Source organism: Eucyclogobius newberryi, unplaced genomic scaffold (assembly GCF_026437365.1).
Source record: "Eucyclogobius newberryi isolate DKJ021-1_F unplaced genomic scaffold, fEucNew1.0.hap1 SCAF_8, whole genome shotgun sequence".
Classification (NCBI taxonomy): Eukaryota; Metazoa; Chordata; class Actinopteri; order Gobiiformes; family Gobiidae; genus Eucyclogobius; species Eucyclogobius newberryi.
The window spans coordinates 4,547,807-4,567,275 of NW_027316500.1; the positions used below are offsets into that span (position 1 = coordinate 4,547,807).

Sequence of the window (19,469 nt, forward strand, 5' to 3'; positions counted from 1 at the left end):
GCTATCGCCAAAAAATGGATGACACATGAACGTGTAAGGGACGGGCCCTCGTATCAAGGGACATCTGCAGAATGGAGAAAATGGGAAAAGACATTTGCCAGAAGTCGTTATGACAAACAGCAACTTTTAGTAAATGTTTTGTCTAGTACAGGGGTACCTGTACTAGACAAAACCGGTCCACAACGCGTTTGCTACCGGGCCGCACAAATAATGTATCAGTGACAGCATCTTCTCCGACGTAACTTTGGCCTGTCACTCATGACACTAATAAGCTGTCTGTGGATATATCATGAAAAGCCTTATAGGAAATTGCCAATGAAATCCATTAAATATAATGGCAAGTATATTATTATATCTCTGCTCTTGTCCTGCGTGATAACAACTGATACGTGCATTATACATGATCCGTCATCGCGGATGCGTCGCATCAAACGCGCTGCTCAAAAGTAGAGCCAAAAGCTTGCGAAAATTAGTACATAACAAAAGTCTTTGGAGAGCGTTTTTGCAAAGGGGAAAAGGCCAAGTGAGGAGCAGACGAGGAGCAGACGAGGAGCAGACGAGGAGCAGACGAGGAGTCAGCGGGGATTTTGGAGGACACGTCTCCTGGGCTAGCATTCTGCTACGCGATCACCTGTTTTTACTTTTACAAGAGTTTGAGCGCTACTTCCTGTGCGCAAAAGATCCATGAACTGCACGTGATGGATCCGCGACCCATTCGTGATTAAAGCGGGCGAATCGAGCATGTGCAACAAGAGGATCAGCTGTTGGAGATTTAAAATGACGGTGATTTTAAACGTATATTTGAGGGAACAACTCTGCTGACTGTCATATTTATGTGATGAGCTTCAGTCAGAAGAACAGTGAGGACACGTGTAACTGTACGTTATGTTTCTCCAATTTGGATCTTTTGGAATAGAACACTTAATAACATACAAACGCATCTTTTGAGAACATTTTGCCTTCCGAGCTGAATCGAATGGAAGCCCAACCCTCGCCCACTTTCGCGCATAAACTGGCACACCGGTCCGTGAAAATAAAACCCACATTATTCCGGTCCGTGGTGCAAAAAAGGTTGGGGACCCCTGGTCTAGGATATTGTTCTACGCCTTTTTCCCTGACGACAATGATGCAATACAAGATCATATTTCTTTGCGATCACAGCGAATAGAGACACTTCAGTTCCCAATGTCATCCTCTTCACCTTGAATAACTCACTGTCTGGAAACTAAAAGAACAGATTCTATTCAGTGAGTCTGTTAGTAAGTAATGCTGAAAGGTTTGGGAATTGGATCTACATATGATTTGTATCGGACTGTTGCGAACGTCTTACGTTTGACTGTCTTGACCAGGACCCTAACCCTGACCTGACCCTGACCCTAACCCTGACCCTGACCCTGACCCTGACCCTGACCCTGACCAGGATCCCCTTCAGAAAGAGATTAATAAATTCAATGTAACTTTCTGTGTTAAAGTGCCTATGACTGGTATTTACTCTTTTTCTAATTTGGACTTTATTTGGTGTATTTATACCTGTTGTACATATAAATTATAGTTTTACAATCGAGTAGGTATTTGTGGAGAAAACATTGAAACGTTTGTAGAAAATGACAGGAAGTGACATCACAGTAGGGTCACAGTACTCTGCATAATTTACACAAAGAAACAACTTTTTTGACTCTCTCAACATTAATTCAACAAAATAAAGTCACACTCATATATTTGTATTCGTCAGATTAAAAAAAGTGACATTAGATGAGTTTTGGCCCAGTGTTTGCTGGGTAATTTCCTAGTGTGATGTTATCAATCACAAACAGAAAGTGAAATTATAAATCCCAAAAATACTGTGATGACATTATATAATTTTTTTTGCAAAGTTCTTAACATATTTATTTTAACTGCATTTTAATTCAATAAGTCGTTGGCCCTGTAGGGGGCGCTTTAAATAAAGACGAAATGAAAAATAGACACGTTATCACTATTTTGGTAGGAGCAGGATTTCTAAAGCTCGCTCTTTTGTTAGCTATAATTGTGGACGCAGCGTGACTTTGCCAGAGGAGATTTGGGAGCCTATGATTTGCGCTGGCTTTGTTTTACCTCATCAGAGTCCGTGCACGTAGCAGCCTCTCCACGTGCGCAGCCTCCACCCCGCTGCGTCCCAGAATGCCTCTCCGATCGCACCCGTTCACTCCACAGCCGCATTAATAGCGATTTACAAGTGAATGCGTCTTTCATTTATCAGCTACGTACATGTTTAGATGCAGCGGTCGGGATAATGAGTTTGTTTGGGAGATTCTGATGAATACAGAGCGTGTGATGCGCGCTGCAAAAGGGTCTAATCATTTCACATCACGTTGTGTTTGTTGTCAGGCGTATGATGTGGTTGTCTTTATGAGTCAAACTTGTTAGCTAATCAAATGAGTGCGAGTGATTTTCATTTTAATTCTCGGGACAAATTATGGATGTAGCTGACAATCATCTTTCAAAATGGAGTTTTCGAGATCAGGGTTGAACCTATTTCTAAAGCTGGTTCCACGGTGAAGCCAGTCGCTCTTATTGGGTCTGACCTGTCACAACACATTTGTAAGTGCGATGTATTTTGCTACAGAGAATATCTCGATAAATGTCAATACTACTTTATGCCACTGACATCAGGAGAATCCACTCTGCAAATCATGAATTTACTCCTTTTTAGAAAAAGGCTGAAACATAACTTGTATGTATATATTTACTCATATATTTTGTAGCTACTCAGTAAGTAGATAGGTAGGAGGTAAACAATAGTTTTCGAAATATTATGACTAATACCATGAGTAGGGATGTCATTACACATATAACATTTTAGATTCAGTATTAAATCCTTGACTTTGCGCCCCACTTATTAATTATATTGAGTATTGAGTAATGTTTTTTACTGTATAGATTTTGTAATAAACCTTTTGTAACAAAAAAAAACCCCAAAAACATACATTGCAATAAATACCGTAAATAGCACAATGACACATTTTTCTAGTTAGTTGGTGTCAATAATAGATCATAAACTTTGCTCATTTCACTCTCTACAGTTTAAATCTTATCGGAAAAAAAAAAATGTAAACTGTAGAGAGTGAAATGATATTGTTAAATATCTCTTTAACAACAGTTAAGTGACAAATCAGTTTCCAGTCTCCAGACAAATACCTGAGCGGATTCTAAACTTTGTTCTGCTAAACGTGGGCTACTTTAAATAGTATTCCATTTGAGCGTATTCAAATGTCAGAGCGCACGTTCAGTCCCTCTCATTAGTCCCACCTCGGATTAAATCAATATTACATCAGCGCAAATGTTAAGGTCGCCATTTATCTTAAGCACATTTGGGCCGGAGCGTGAAAGTCAAGGGGAGTTCATGCCTGCTTTGGTGGAATATTGTTTAAGGGCTTTATGTATATTTCTATAGCATTTCCCTGTTCCCTAAAAAATACAAGTGTGATGCGAGGGCAATGAAGTATTAGTATGCTGCTCCTTATATAGTAAACTACTGCAATTGTTCTGTAGATTTTAGAATAAAGCAAATGCATCGCAGTAGCATTTAGGGATACATTTTTTTTTTACATTCTTAGCACAATCCCAAATATAATCTTAATTTAACTGAGTTTTAGTTAAGCAGTGATTAAGAGTAATATCACTCGCACACAATCAATAAACACAGATATATTGGATAAATAAGTCATCTACCTGCGTTGCATCAATGAAATTTCCCCATGTGGGACAATAAAGGAATATCTTAAAAAGGCCGAAATGTATTTGTGCAAACTACTATATCCCAAACGTCTTCCACCAAGTATTAGCATAAAAGTATTGTACAATTTATTCTGATTAAAATGGTTCTGAATATATTACATTTCGTTTCAATAATCAATCTCAAAAGCGCATAATATACAGTGTAAAAAAGCAGCCACACGTATCGTTACTGCAAAGACTGAGTCATTTTGAAAGACCTGGTTGAGTCAAAGTGTTTGTAGCTGTAGCTTTGTGTCACTGTCGGGAGCAGCTGCCTGTTGCTAAGGTTACTGCTCTGTCAATGTAGGATAAGTGGCCTAATCAAGCCCTCATCTGCGTTGGACCCGACACAAACTGAGTGCGTGAGATTCAAAGTGCATTCGGAGCACTCGACTCTTCTGAAAGTGTTCTTAGACGCCCACTGCTGTGATCGGAGGTGACAGGACTCGCTGGTGTACGTGCTAAAATATTCAGAAAAAAAGGAATTGACAGCTTCCGGAGTCGTTCACACTTATTTGGGTAAGGTGCAGTTTTTAAATACATTTTTTGAAGAAAGTTAGAGAGATGGGGGGGAATAGTAAAGGAAGAAAGAAGATCACTCACTTACTTCCACTGAATACTAAATAAACACGAGCGAGCAGAGGAGGAGTGGGTCAACCTGCCTCTGTGCCCCTCACACACGTCTGCCCCGGGTTTAGAATGAGTGAGGGCCTCGCTTCTACACTGCGTTCCAAATGATCAATTGTTGTTTTTTAAATTAGAAGCATTATCAGGTCATATTTAATAATTACTGATCTCAAAACCTATTCTAATCTAAACATCTGAACAGGACACGTTACATTTGAACATTGGGCCCCTTATTTGACTGGAGCTTCACAATTATTGCATCCTTTGAACGTGTGAGCTTGTGGAGAGTTTCTGCTTGAGTTTGCAGGATGTCAGAATATCCTCCCAGAGCTGCTGTTTGGATGTGAACTGCCTCATCCCTCATAGATGTTTCACTTGAGGATAATCCAAAGCTACTCAATAGGGTTGAGGTCAGGGGAGGGTGGGGGCCACACCATGAGTTTCTCCTCTTTTATGTCCACAGCAGCATGAGATGGTGCATTGTCCTGCAGAAAGCACGGTTCTTCTTTTTGTACCATGGAACAAAGTGGTCAGTCAGAAACTCCACATATTTTACAGAGGTCATTTTCACTCCTCCTTGTGTCTGTCCACCCCTCCATCCACCTGGTCCATCCACCTGGTCCATCCACCTGGTCCATCCACCTGGTCCATCCACCCCTCCATCCACCTGGTCCATCCACCTGGTCCATCCACCTGGTCCATCCACCCCTCCATCCACCTGGTCCATCCACCTGATCCATCCACCTGGTCCATCCACCTGGTCCATCCACCTGGTCCATCCACCTGGTCCATCCACCTGGTCCATCCACCTGGTCCATCCACCTGGTCCATCCAGGGATGCACTCATCAGTGAACACCACTGTTTGAAAATGAGTCTTCATGTATTTCTGGGCCCAATGGAGCCGATTCTGCTCGTGATTATTGGTTAAGGGTCGAATAGAAGGTTTCTGCAGAACGGCCTCTGGAGGATCCTACACCTTGATGTTCGCGGGACTCCAGAGGCACCAGCAGCTTCAAATACCTGTTTGCTGCTTTGTAATGGCATTTTAGCTGCTGCTCTCTTAATCCAATGTATTTGTCTGGCAGAATCCTTCCTCATTGTGCCTTTGCACAAATCCATGTCTGCTCTGAATCTGCTCAAATCTCTTAATAATACGATGATCGCGCTAACGTTTTTTGTGAAATATCAAAGGTTTTCAAGGCATTCAACTATTTCACGCTTTTTGGCACTAGAGAGATCCTTTTTCTTTCCCATATTGCTTGAAAATGGTGGTCTGTGTAATAATGTAGAAAGTCCTTCTTAAGTAAAAGTCAAACGGACCCAAAGAGCCCTGAGACACAAAACCATCCACGAGTTTCACTGGAAAACAAACAAAAAGGACCACAAATGACCACAATTTACATAATAATTTGGAATTCGGTGTAAAGATGATAGTATGAAAGGTTTAAAGGCAACAAGGATAGCATGAAAACATTACTTGTGCAGCATTCACGGCACAAAGAAATTATAGACAGGATCTTAATGCTTCATGTTTGTCTTTCAATTAGCACATTGATGGAACGTGATGAAAAAAAAATATAATATATTAAAATATATTTGATATGCCAAATGTAATTAAATTTGAATTGTGTCCTATTACATCTAGAAGGTGGAATTTGATTTGACTGCAAGTGTAAAAAGTGTTGAGAAGCATTTCATTCCAAGTTAGCACTGACTCAGCACAGGAAACAAACTTTGTGGAGATCAATATCAGTTTCTCAGCTGTCTTATTTCAGATGGAGTTTTCTCATTTCCTTAAAAAACCCAGACTAAATTTGATAATATGTTCAGTTGAAGATATTATCAAATTTAGTCTGGGTTTTCCATACCATAATTCTTATTAGAATTTTCCTCTTGAGACATTTAGACTTATCTTATTGGGGGAAGTATTCTAAAGCTAACGTGATATATCCTATTAAATGTTCGCCTACTTTACGCATGTTATAGTCATCTCGTTATAATAGCCTTTAAACATCCAATATAGATGCCAAACAAGTGAACTGAAGTGTATTCTTTGACATTTATTTGATAAATGAAAAAGTGTTCCTGACCTGAAACCCTGCTGCACTCTGGGAGAGAGAATTGAACCTTCAAACAAAGTATCACAGATGACCTCCACTGCCCGGCTCGTTTGTGCCCTCAGCTCTGAATAAAACCACTCTAGATGTGATAGAGTTGAGCCTGGCTCACTAAAGACCATTTCCTCTTTTATTGTTCATCTATTTTGCTAGATGTATTTTTCCCAATTTCTCTTTAATGCTCATTTTTATTTCCGTATTATTCCTGAAGTTTCAAATAGACACATTTTTCTTCACATAATGACTATGTGGACTCATACTTCAACATTCGCTTGAGGTTTTCATTACCAAGCACAAATAGTAGCGTTTGTGGTAAAATATAATGTATATATTTTGGCACATTGTGGTTTTGTGTCACATGTCATTTCTCTTGTTAAACCGGATTTCAACAATTTACTTTTTTGAGATAATGGATGTAAAATGTGCCACGGAGCAGCGGCCACATACTGTAGGCTCTAAGGCAAGTTCTTACTGTGTGTAACTTAAATGGTCAAACTATTTATGTTAAAGATTACGGTTGAAGACGTTTTGAAGGACATGTATGATGTAAAATGGACTTTTCTGAGCTTTTAACCATGTTCTAACATTGTTCCCTCATCACATACACACACACACACACGCACGCACACACACACACACGCATGCACGCACGCACACACACACACATGCACGCACGCACGCACACACACACGCATGCACGCACGCACACACACACACGCACACACAGAAACACACACACACACACACTCACACACACACACACGTTGTTATCAGCCTCACCTTTTCCTGTGTTGCACAAAGCACGAAACCCCCACAAAAATAAAACATAGACCAACCTTAACATGTGGCCAGCAAAATGAAAGTAGATACAGTCTACTTGACAGGCTAAATATATAGATCATTGAACTTAAACGCTGGCAGATGTTGCTCTATAGACTTATCTATAGAGTTTTTGTGTTCTGGTTTGGCCACATTTAGACCTATAAACAAAATAATTATAATAATTACATACAACTTTTATTCTCAAAATGAGGTTAGTTTAAAAATGTACTATCTGTTTTGCTTGATCAGTTATTGGTGGCTGTTGTGGGATCGTTTCCTGGATACAATGGTCCAGTCAGAAAAATCAGTTTTAAAGGTTTATTGTCCCAACTTCCCAAGTGCAAACAGTGCTATTTAGAAAAAGGTTCATATTTACAGGTAAGCCCCTCCCACAGGCATTACATAACATTTAAAAAACACATAATCAATAACAACATTTTCATTCAATAGAAGACCAGAATAATGTTTCTTTCAATATTCCCAAATTTGCATTACATTCCTACAATGAAAATATGTCAAGAAAACAGCAACAAATTAATTAAATGTCTTCAAATCATGATTATTAAATTTGAGTCATGGATTTTCATTACTACTGCTTGTTTATCTTTCTTATGCAATTCCTTCTGTTGCCAGTAGGTGGAGCCTAAAGGTCAGTTCCTACAAGAGGGAAACGTAATAATTAGTTTGTTTTTTTCAAACAATTTTTGTTTGTTCTAAAACATGAGAAGCCAAAGTAAATGTTCTCAAGAGCATGTTTAAAGGCCCATAAGAACACAGACAATGTGTTACATTTCTTTAAATTCTGCACAGTCTCTGTCCTGTCGTATGATTTGCCGTCAGTCATGTGTGGAATTACCAAAGAACATAATACTGGAGATTCCTTGTTATTTCTAGCTACGGGAAGAGTTATGAGTATCGTCAGTCACAGAGTAAGGGAGGTGGCTAATGTTTGTTTGAAGTACTTTATGCACCTGCGTTTAAATGACTCATCCATTCTTTTTGATCATTTTGACAAACCTTTTCCTGTTCTGTCAATCAGTTCCTCGACCAAACAAAGCATTAAGTTACTGGCAAGTGTGACATGTAATTACAAATGATCTTTTATATTTGATGTTTCAGAGCGGTTTATACTTATACAATATTGCATTTGTACACTATAACTTGGGTGCTCAAAACTAATGTGTTAAATTCCTTGTTACTCTAAAAAAGTAATTTGAGTGCCTTTACCAGGTAACGTGTTACTTCCAACTCTGTTCATTATGAATTAAGTGTTTGTTCATGCTTTATTACAGCTAATTAAGGTGTAGTTATTATAAAGTCTTGCTTTTCTAGGCTCAGTCTGGGTCAGATTGTTTAACTGCTTCTCCTTTATCTGGAGCGGTCACATTCCTTTTTTGGTCCTAGTTTTAGCCTAGTTCAAGTCCAAATTCAGTCTTGGTTTGGTCCTTTTTTTAGTCCTGGTCTAGTCCAGGTTTAGTTCTGGGTTAAGTCCCAACATTGATGTGGTTATATCTACCCAAACTAAAGTTTGTGTAGAAGCTGCTGTGGCTTTGTATTGTGCTAAATATAAGCATAGAAACTTCAAAGTATCAATCAAGAGTCCAACCACTAGATTTATGTTTTGTGCAAAAGTTCAATTGTGCTTCCCACTGAGTAATGAGTGGTCTATGAAGCCGCGGTACCGGTAAACGCTCTGGTATATGTCATTTAGAGTTCTGACTGCAAATACATTCTGCCAGTAACACATTCTTTTTATCAAAGGTTCATAAACTGCTAAGGACAAAAATCATGACCTGGCTCAGTCCTCACTGGACACTGTTCAAATCAAATCAAATCAATTTATTTTTGTAAGGCCCAAAATCACAACAACAGTTGCCTCTGAGGGCCACAGGGAGAAATGAATCAACAATGTCTGTGGTGGCGAGGGAGTCAGACAATGTCTGTGGTGGCGAGGGACGATGTCCCAGGGTCCTCTGTCCTTAGACTCTCCTTCTCGGCCAGGAAAAACTACAAAAAAAACCTCTTTGGGAAAAAAGCGTAGAAACCTGGAGGAGTTCCAGTGAAGGAGAGATCCGACTCTCACAGACGGACAGACGGACACGAGGGAGACTGGAGCTGGACCCACTGTTCTGTGGTCACTGTGGAGAGGGGACCTTTGGTGCTTCATTCTCCTCTGGGACTGGACTGGCGGCTGCTGCAGCTGCATCATGGAGAACTGGACTTTGAGCCACTTAGGCCAGCGTGGACTCTGGGCACATCGTCGTCCATGAGCTTTGTGTCTTTGATGTCTTTTGTACAACAGATGGAGTTTTGGAGCTGTGCACACGGCTGTACACGTTACCACAAACAACTCAACAACAGAGTTTATTCTGTTCCACGACTGACCCCTCTCCAAACCACAACGTCCAGACTAAACCAGGTCTGAACCGGTGGACTGAAGAGACTGAACCAGGAGGAGCAGGACATGGAGACAGGACATGGAGAGAGGACATGGAGAGAGGACATGGAGACAGGACATGGAGAGAGGACATGGAGACAGGACATGGAGACAGGACATGGAGAGAGGACATGGAGAGAGGACATGGAGACAAGACATTGAGACAGGACATGGAGACATTGAGACAGGACATGGAGACATTGAGACAGGACATGGAGACATTGAGACAGGACATGGAGACATTGAGACAGGACATGGAGACAGGACATGGAGACAGGACATGGAGACATTGAGACAGGACATGGAGACAGGTAAATGGTCACATTTATATAGCGCTTTTCTACCGTCAAGGTACTCAAAGCGCTTTACATCAAGGTCACCCATTCACACACACATTCACACCCCAGATGTACGCAGACACTGGGGGGCAAGTTGGGTTAAGTGTCTTGCCCAAGGACACAACGGCAGTATTCACATGAGGCAGCTGCGATCGCACCGCCAACCTGCGGGCCAGTGGATCTGACCGCTCTGACTGAGCGGGGAGTCGAACCGCCGACCTTTGGATCAGAAGACGAGCACTCTACCACTGAGCTACTGGACATGGAGAGAGGACATGGAGACAGGACATGGAGACAGGACATGGAGAGAGGACATGGAGACAGGACATGGAGACAGGACATGGAGACAGGACATGGCGACAGGACATGGAGACACGACATGGAGACAGGACATGGAGACAGAACATGGAGAGAGGACATGGAGACAGGACATGGAGACAGGACATGGAGAGAGGACATGGAGACAGGACATGGAGAGAGGACATGGAGACAGGATATGGCGACAGGACATGGAGAGAGGACATGGCGACAGGACATGGCGACAGGACATGGAGACAGGACATGGAGAGAGGACATGGAGACAGGACATGGAGAGAGGACATGGAGACAGGACATGGCGACAGGACCTGGAGACAGGACATGGAGAGAGGACATGGAGACAGGACATGGAGAGAGGACATGGCGACAGGACATGGAGACAGGACATGGAGACAGGACATGGAGACATGGTGACAGGAGATGGAGACAGGACATGGCGACAGGACCTGGAGACAGGACATGGAGAGAGGACATGGCGACAGGACATGGAGACAGGACATGGAGACAGAACATGGAGACATGGTGACAGGACATGGAGACAGGACATGGCGACAGGACATGGAGACAGGACATGGAGACAGGACATGGAGAGAGGACATGGAGACAGGACATGGCGACAGGACATGGAGACAGGACATGGAGACAGGACATGGGGACAGGACATGGAGAGAGGACATGGAGAGAGGACATTGAGACAGGACATGGAGACATTGAGACAGGACATGGAGACATTGAGACATGACATGGAGACAGGACATGGAGACAGGACATTGAGACAGGACATGGAGACATTGAGACAGGACATGGAGACAGGACATGGAGACAGGACTTGGAGAGAGGACATGGAGACAGGACATGGAGACAGGACATGGAGACAGGACATGGAGACATGACATGGAGACAGGACATGGAGACAGGACATGGAGACAGGACATTGAGACAGGACATTGAGACAGGACATGGAGACAGGACATGGAGACAGGACATGGAGAGAGGACATGGAGACAGGACATTGAGACAGGACATGGAGAGAGGACATGGCGACAGGACATGGAGAGAGGACATGGAGAGAGGACATGGCGACAGGACATGGAGACAGGACATGGAGAGAGGACATGGAGACAGGACATGGAGAGAGGACATGGAGACAGGACATGGCGACAGGACCTGGAGACAGGACATGGAGAGAGGATATGGCGACAGGACATGGAGACAGGACATGGAGACAGAACATGGAGACATGGTGACAGGACATGGAGACAGGACATGGCGACAGGACATGGAGACAGGACATGGAGAGAGGACATGGCGACAGGACATGGAGACAGGACATGGCGACAGGACATGGAGACAGGACATGGAGACAGGACATGGCGACAGGACACGGAGACAGGACATGGCGACAGGACATGGAGACAGGACATGGCGACAGGACATGGAGACAGGACATGGAGACAGGACATGGAGACAGGACATGGCGACAGGACATGGAGACAGGACATGGAAACAGGACATGGCGACAGGACATGGAGACAGGACATGGAGACAGGACATGGAGACAGGACATGGAGAGAGGACACGCTGTGCGGCGCAGAGCTAGCACGCATCATATTTGCCGTTTCTTCCTGTTCCAAACTTCTGTTGAAATAAGTGGATCGACAGACGAGCGGCGCAGGTGTCGTCTTGTCCCTTCATGACTTGTGCTACACCTGCTCCTTCGCTGTTGGACAAACTCCCAACATGTAAATGTCCATCTGTCCACATATCGGTCCAGGCTAATCTTTGCAAACATGCTCCCAGCGCAGCCAATCAACACTGAGACCATCAACACTGAGACCATCAACACTGAGACCATCAACACTGAGACCATCAACACTAAGACCATCAACACTGAGACCATCAACACTGAGAACATCAACACTGAGACCATCAACACTGAGACCATCAACACCGAGACCATCAACACCGAGACCATCAACACCGAGACCATCAACACAGAGACCATCAACACCGAGACAATCAACACCGAGAACATTAACACCGAGACCATCAACACTGAGAACATCAACACTGAGAACATCAACACTGAGACCATCAACACTGAGACAATCAACACTGAGACCATCAACACTGAGACCATCAACACTGAGAACATCAACACTGAGACCATCAACACTGACACCATCAACACTGAGACCATCAACACTTAGACCATCAACACTGAGAACATCAACACTTAGACCATCAACACTGAGACCATCAACACTTAGACCATCAACACTGAGACCATCAACACTTAGACCATCAACACTGAGACCATCAACACAGAGACCATCAACACCGAGACCATCAACACCGAGACCATCAACACCGAGACAATCAACACCGAGAACATTAACACCGAGACCATCAACACCGAGACCATCAACACTGAGAACATCAACACTGAGACAATCAACACTGAGACCATCAACACTGAGAACATCAACACTGAGACCATCAACACTGAGAACATCAACACTGAGACCATCAACACTGAGACCATCAACACTGAGACAATCAACACTGAGACAATCAACACTGAGACCATCAACACTGAGACCATCAACACTGAGACCATCAACACTGAGACCATCAACACTGAGACCATCAACACTGAGACCATCAGACCATCAACACTGAAACCATCAACACTGAGACAATCAACACTGAGACCATCAACACTGAGACAATCAACACTGAGACCATCAACACTGAGACCATCAACACTGAGACCATCAACACTGAGAACATCTACACTGAGACCATCAACACTGAGAACATCAACACTTAGACCATCAACACTGAGAACATCAACACTTAGACCATCAACACTGAGACCATCAACACTTAGACCATCAACACTGAGACCATCAACACCGAGACCATCAACACCGAGACCATCAACACCGAGACAATCAACACCGAGAACATTAACACCGAGACCATCAACACTGAGACCATCAACACTGAGACCATCAACACTGAGAACATCAACACTGAGACCATCAACACTGAGACCATCAACACTGAGAACATCAACACTGAGACCATCAACACTGAGAACATCAACACTGAGACAATCAACACTGAGAACATCAACACTGAGACCATCAACACTGAGACCATCAACACTGAGACCATCAACACCGAGACCATCAACACTGAGACCATCAACACTGAGAACATCAACACTGAGACAATCAACACTGAGAACATCAACACTGAGACCATCAACACTGAGACCATCAACACTGAGAACATCAACACTGAGACCATCAACACTGAGACCATCAACACTGAGACCATCAACACTGAGAACATCAACACTGAGACCATCAACACTGAGACCATCAACACTGAGACCATCAACACTGAGACAATCAACACCGAGACCATCAACACTGAGACCATCAACACTGAGACCATCAACACCGAGACCATCAACACTGAGACCATCAACACTGAGACCATCAACACTGAGAACATCAACACTGAGAACATCAACACTGAGACCATCAACACTGAGACCATCAACACTGAGACCATCAACACTGAGAACATCAACACTGAGACCATCAACACTGAGACCATCAACACTGAGACCATCAACACTGAGACAATCAACACCGAGACCATCAACACCGAGACCATCAACACTGAGACCATCAACACCGAGACCATCAACACTGAGACCATCAACACTGAGAACATCAACACTGAGACAATCAACACCGAGAACATTAACACCGAGACCATCAACACTGAGACCATCAACACTGAGACCATCAACACTGAGAACATCAACACTGAGACAATCAACACTGATTGGCTGAATATATTTTTAAAGGAACAAGCTATTTTTATTCACCAGGTATTTAGTTAGATCATCATTTTACCTTTTCTTCATTGTAAAACTGTTATATTGATCTAAAACAAATGATAATGATGATAATAAGAATAATAAGAAGAAGAATAAACAAGTCCATTCACTTCCTGTTCAAAACTGCTGGTGTTAAGCCCCGCCTCTTCATAGTGACATTTACTGTAAAAAGAAGTCGATTGTCATTTCTTTTTTTAAGTAGCTCCGTGACCTTTTTAAAACTGTCACTCAGAGTCACAGTCAGAGTTACAGATTGCATGAAACGGGTAGAGAAAGGGTAGAGGCATTCGGCAATCGGTCGAAGCCGGGAATCGAACCCATGACGCTGTGACTATAGCAACACATGTGCAACGCCTTTAACCACCCTTGTCAATCAGAAATCAAGATATCTAATTGTTTTTCACTTTTGTGTGTTGAGGCAGTTCATGTAAAGATACGTTGATTTGGAAGTTTAGTTCAGTCAATTTAAGTTTATTTATAACTTCATAATTTTTGTTGCTTTTTGTGTCCGAGCCAAATCTCAACACACTGTAAGAAAATGTCACAATTCTTTGCCATTATGTGCAGCACTTTGTTGGATTAACTAAATGAAGATCGTTAGGCCTGTTGCTCACGTTTGTCATTCAATTCTAAGCTTTTAATTGGCATCATTGTGATTTATAGACTGATCATCATCGTAAAACAGTTTGTAGCTGGTTTGACTCTTTGGCCATGATCTTTTTGTCAATAACTTCTCCTCTTCAGTTTGTTTTGCAGTTGTGTTGATGGCTGTGCACTTTAACGAGACATTTATAAAGCTCCTGTTTCTGTCACTCAGACGCTCTCCTCTGTGATCCGGACGGGCTTTGACAGCAGGATTGTTGCTCTTTTCACATTCATATTTTGGCTCGGTGTATTACAATCGAGCTGTGGATCTTTTCATTTCATCAAGCTCCTCAAATCGAACCTGAGAAAGTGGTTCTGGAGTGGTTTGTTGGAAAATGTAAGGATTTATTGTTTATTAATGATCAAGTCCATTTTATTTGTAGAGCACTTTTCATGAACACAGACAACTCAAAGTGCTTTACATAGAATTGAAAATGTATACAATTTATACATTTGCAGTAAATACAAAGAGTACTTAATCAATGAATAGATACTACACACATTTATTAGTAAAATAGACATAGCAATCCTAAAAAGATGAGTTATTAGGCCTCATTTCAAAACGTAGATCTTCTGGAGTTCCACATCTTGGAGGCATAAAAGAAAAAGAGGCTTCACCATGTTTGGTTTGACCTTTAGGCATCACCAAGAGCCCAGCACCAGCTGATCTCAGGGGCCAACGGGGCTCAGAAGGGGTCAGCAGGTCGGCCAGATATATTGGACCTTTACCATTTAGTCATTTGTGGACCAATAAGATCATTTTGAAGTTTCTTGTGTGAAAGTGCAACATTTGTAATACGGATTGAGGACTTGTGAGACCTGTGTACAGGCCATTACAGTAGTCCAAGTACCACCAGATCTAATCCAGGTCTAATCCAGGTCTACAACAGGTCTACAACAGGTCTAATCCAGGTCTACAACAGGTCTACAACAGGTCTAATCCAGGTCTACAACAGGTCTACAACAGGTCTAATCCAGGTCTACAACAGGTCTACAACAGGTCTACAACAGGTCTACAACAGGTCTACAACAGGTCTAATCCAGGTCTACAACAGGTCTACAACAGGTCTACAACAGGTCTACAACAGGTCTACAACAGGTCTACAACAGGACTATTTTACTCTTTTACTCTTTTACATTGAAACTATGGACAAAAGCGGTTTAAAAGAATGACAAAAGAGGACAAAAATGTAGACTAAATTGATCTTCAGCAAATATTTGAATTGCAGAGGAATCACGTACCACCACCACCACCAGTGGTACATGTACCACAGTTTGAGAACCATTGGGATTGAACGTTTGTATCAGTTCCCAAGCTGAACAATAACAAATTCATCGTAATTTCCTAAATGAAAGTGCCCTTTGTCTGGAGTTCACTTCAGCTTCATGTTCACACAAAGCTGAACCAGATGAACCATCAGGGTCGCTCAGAGCACATAGTAAATATCAGAAGCTCCTCCTGTGTTTTAATGACTCCTCTGGGATGTTCTGATGACACACTGTAAACTGTGTGCACAGCTCTTAGCTCCTTAACAGAGTGAACACAGTCTAATGATAGATGTGGCCTGGACATATATTTAGAGAAATTATAGAGACGCTCAAGTATCTGCATAATGACTGCTTGGGAGTGCTGGGAGTGTTTGGCAATGGAATTATCAAGCTAAATCCTAAGTCTATTTCTACTTTCACTGTTGCTTTGAACACAAATACAACTACTACTACTACTACTACTACAACTACAACTACTACTACTACTACTACTACTACTACTACTACTACTACTACTACTACTACTACTACTACTACTACAACTACAACTACTACTACTACTACTACTACTACTACTACTACTACTACTACTACTACTACTACTACTACTACTACTACTACTACTACTACTACAACTACTACTACTACTACTACTACAACTACTACTACTACTACTACTACTACTACTACTACTACTACCACTACTACTACAACTACCACTACTACTACAACTACTACTACTACTACTTCTACTACTACTACTACTACTACTACTACTACTACTACTACTACAACTACAACTACTACTACTACTACTACTACTACTACTACTACTACTATATGGCTGAATGCGTCTTATTGTTTAAATATGCATGTAATTTACTAAAGTAACGAGTAAAGGGGAAAGAAATCCCGCACACTGTCTTACTTGCAAAATAAAAAGTTTAATGGTGAAGAGACAACGTTTCGACAACTGGGCCTTGGTCAGGCAAATGGGTAACTGTTTTTTGTGTTAGTTCTGACGTGTCTCTAAAAACATCTGTTATTGGCCACTCCCATTTTTTGAGGCCACTCCTATTAAAACCCCCGTCTCACCCTCAGTTACCCATTTGCCTGACCAAGGCCCAGTTGTCGAAACGTTGTCTCTTCACCATTAAACTTTTTATTTTGCAAGTAAGACAGTGTGCGGGATTTCTTTCCAATTTACAGTTTAGCGTCACGTACGCCCTTCTCCTACGCACCTGGCACAGAACCTGATGTGCGGGGCAGCGTCTTGATTACTAAAGTAACGAGTAAAATAGCTAAAGGATAGAATAAAATAACATTTACACTTGAGATACTATAGATTCATTAACTTAATTAAGTCATGTTCTGCAGTGTATTGAGTTGTGTAAGAATGCACTTTTTCATTATAGGCAATTTTATATATTGCTTAAATCACAATCCTAAGGGGTCTGGGAACTATATATATTTTTTATTCTGGTGCATTTTAGATGTAATATTATTAGAAACTCATTAGTCAGTTTATTATGTGGGCCCCGCCCAGTCCCTAAATGTCCTTGCTCCGCCCCTGCTCTTCTGCAGATCACACCTCTATGAACACTACAAGCTGCAAACTACTGATGCTTTCTGTTGCATTTATAAAAGACATTTAGACATTTGTAAGAAGTTGAATGACTTTGGCTTTGCGTTGCCGCGGTGATGGCTCAGCAGGTTGCCGTGCCAGTTGGACGCACCATACATTTGTTTCATTTGTACTTTTTCTCTGTTTCTAGTTGAATATTAGGCAATTTTTTATCATCTAATGTTGTTTTGCTCCTAGTGGACAGTAAACTAAGTAGTGATGTCTAACCAGCTCGTGCACATCTCGTGCACAACTCGTAAAGTTATTTTGCAATTGATAAAATTAAAGACAGACTAAGCTTACTGTCGGCTATTACTATTTCAAAGATTTATCAGTAACCATTGCTACTAACTACTACTACTTCTACTATCTCTACTACAGCTGCTGCTGCTGCTGCTGCTATGTATACGCTACCACTCAAACCTGCAATACTACTACCTATTATTGATCCGGTAATACTACTAAAGGAACAAGGAAATGACATGTAACTTATTGTCTTTGAGAGACCTTCGTATGTGGGCATCCAAATACACATGAGGGCTTCTGTCCATCCTCTGTATTGTCCATCATTTGGTCCATCTCCTCAGAGTTTGGTCCTCAGTAGCAGAAGAGCTGTACATAAAAATAAAAAGTGACTAGAACTAGCTGCAAAACTAAACTCTTCTTTCACCTCGCTTTCCACATTTTTCTTCAGTTTCAGTGGTAATTTAACAGAACCCAGACGAAAAGAGCCTTAAGCGTGGGCCAAGGTTTCAAGCCACATCTCGTGAGATAAATGTCCATGATTGGGCGTGATCTTGGGAGATTTTATTTCCCACTTGTGCTCATATCTGGCAGGGAGAAAAACGGGTCAAGGCTGGTGAGTAAAACCTTTTGAGAAGTTCCTAAAAGCTGAGCTGCTTTGATAGCAAAAATATCAAAATTGTGAAATGTATCGCACAATAGAAGCTTATATTTTCTCATGAACACAATCTCATCCCACGCCTAAAAATCAGAAGTAAAACGCATTAGTATCGTGCACTTTTAAAGCCATATTTCGGTGACTAAAATCCAATCAACCAATTTCCAATACCCATTTACTACCTGCATCTTTACACTGCTCTTTTAATGCTGCTGCGATAGTACACGAAGTAAAGTCGTCCTTATTTGTCTGTAAAGTGAATGTGTGCGCAGTTGTCTCGCTGCCAGAAGGAGAAGTTAAGTCAAGTGCTGGCCTCAGGTGTGTTGCAATCGTTACGGAGAGGAAGGGTGAAGACATGCATCGATTTCTTGAAGCTTTCGCCGTGATCAGGAAGTCAAACTCCGCCCCGGGAAAACTGTCGGTGAAGACTTGATTATCTGATTTATTTATTCGCTGAGTTATGTCATGGCTGGAAATGTCTGATTTGGCATTTCACATTTAATAAGCAGTTATTCTTTTATATTATCCATTTCCCACTCTGCTGTCCTGTCTGTAGGTGAACGCACTGTAGGGCAACAATGATTATAGTGAGTTTAATGAATGAAACTAATTGTACGCACAGTTTAGAGCGACACATAATACACAGACTCTACATGGCATCATCCCGTCCTCTAATGAACTGGACAAGTTGG

At 41.9% G+C, this 19,469-nt stretch overlaps 1 protein-coding gene across 2 annotated transcripts in view; it reads left to right on the forward strand.

Annotated features, from left to right (window-relative positions):
- The window catches only part of marchf8 (membrane-associated ring finger (C3HC4) 8), a 179,642-nt gene that overhangs the window by 20,112 nt on the left and 140,061 nt on the right, over nucleotides 1–19,469 (forward strand). The window lies entirely within an intron of this gene.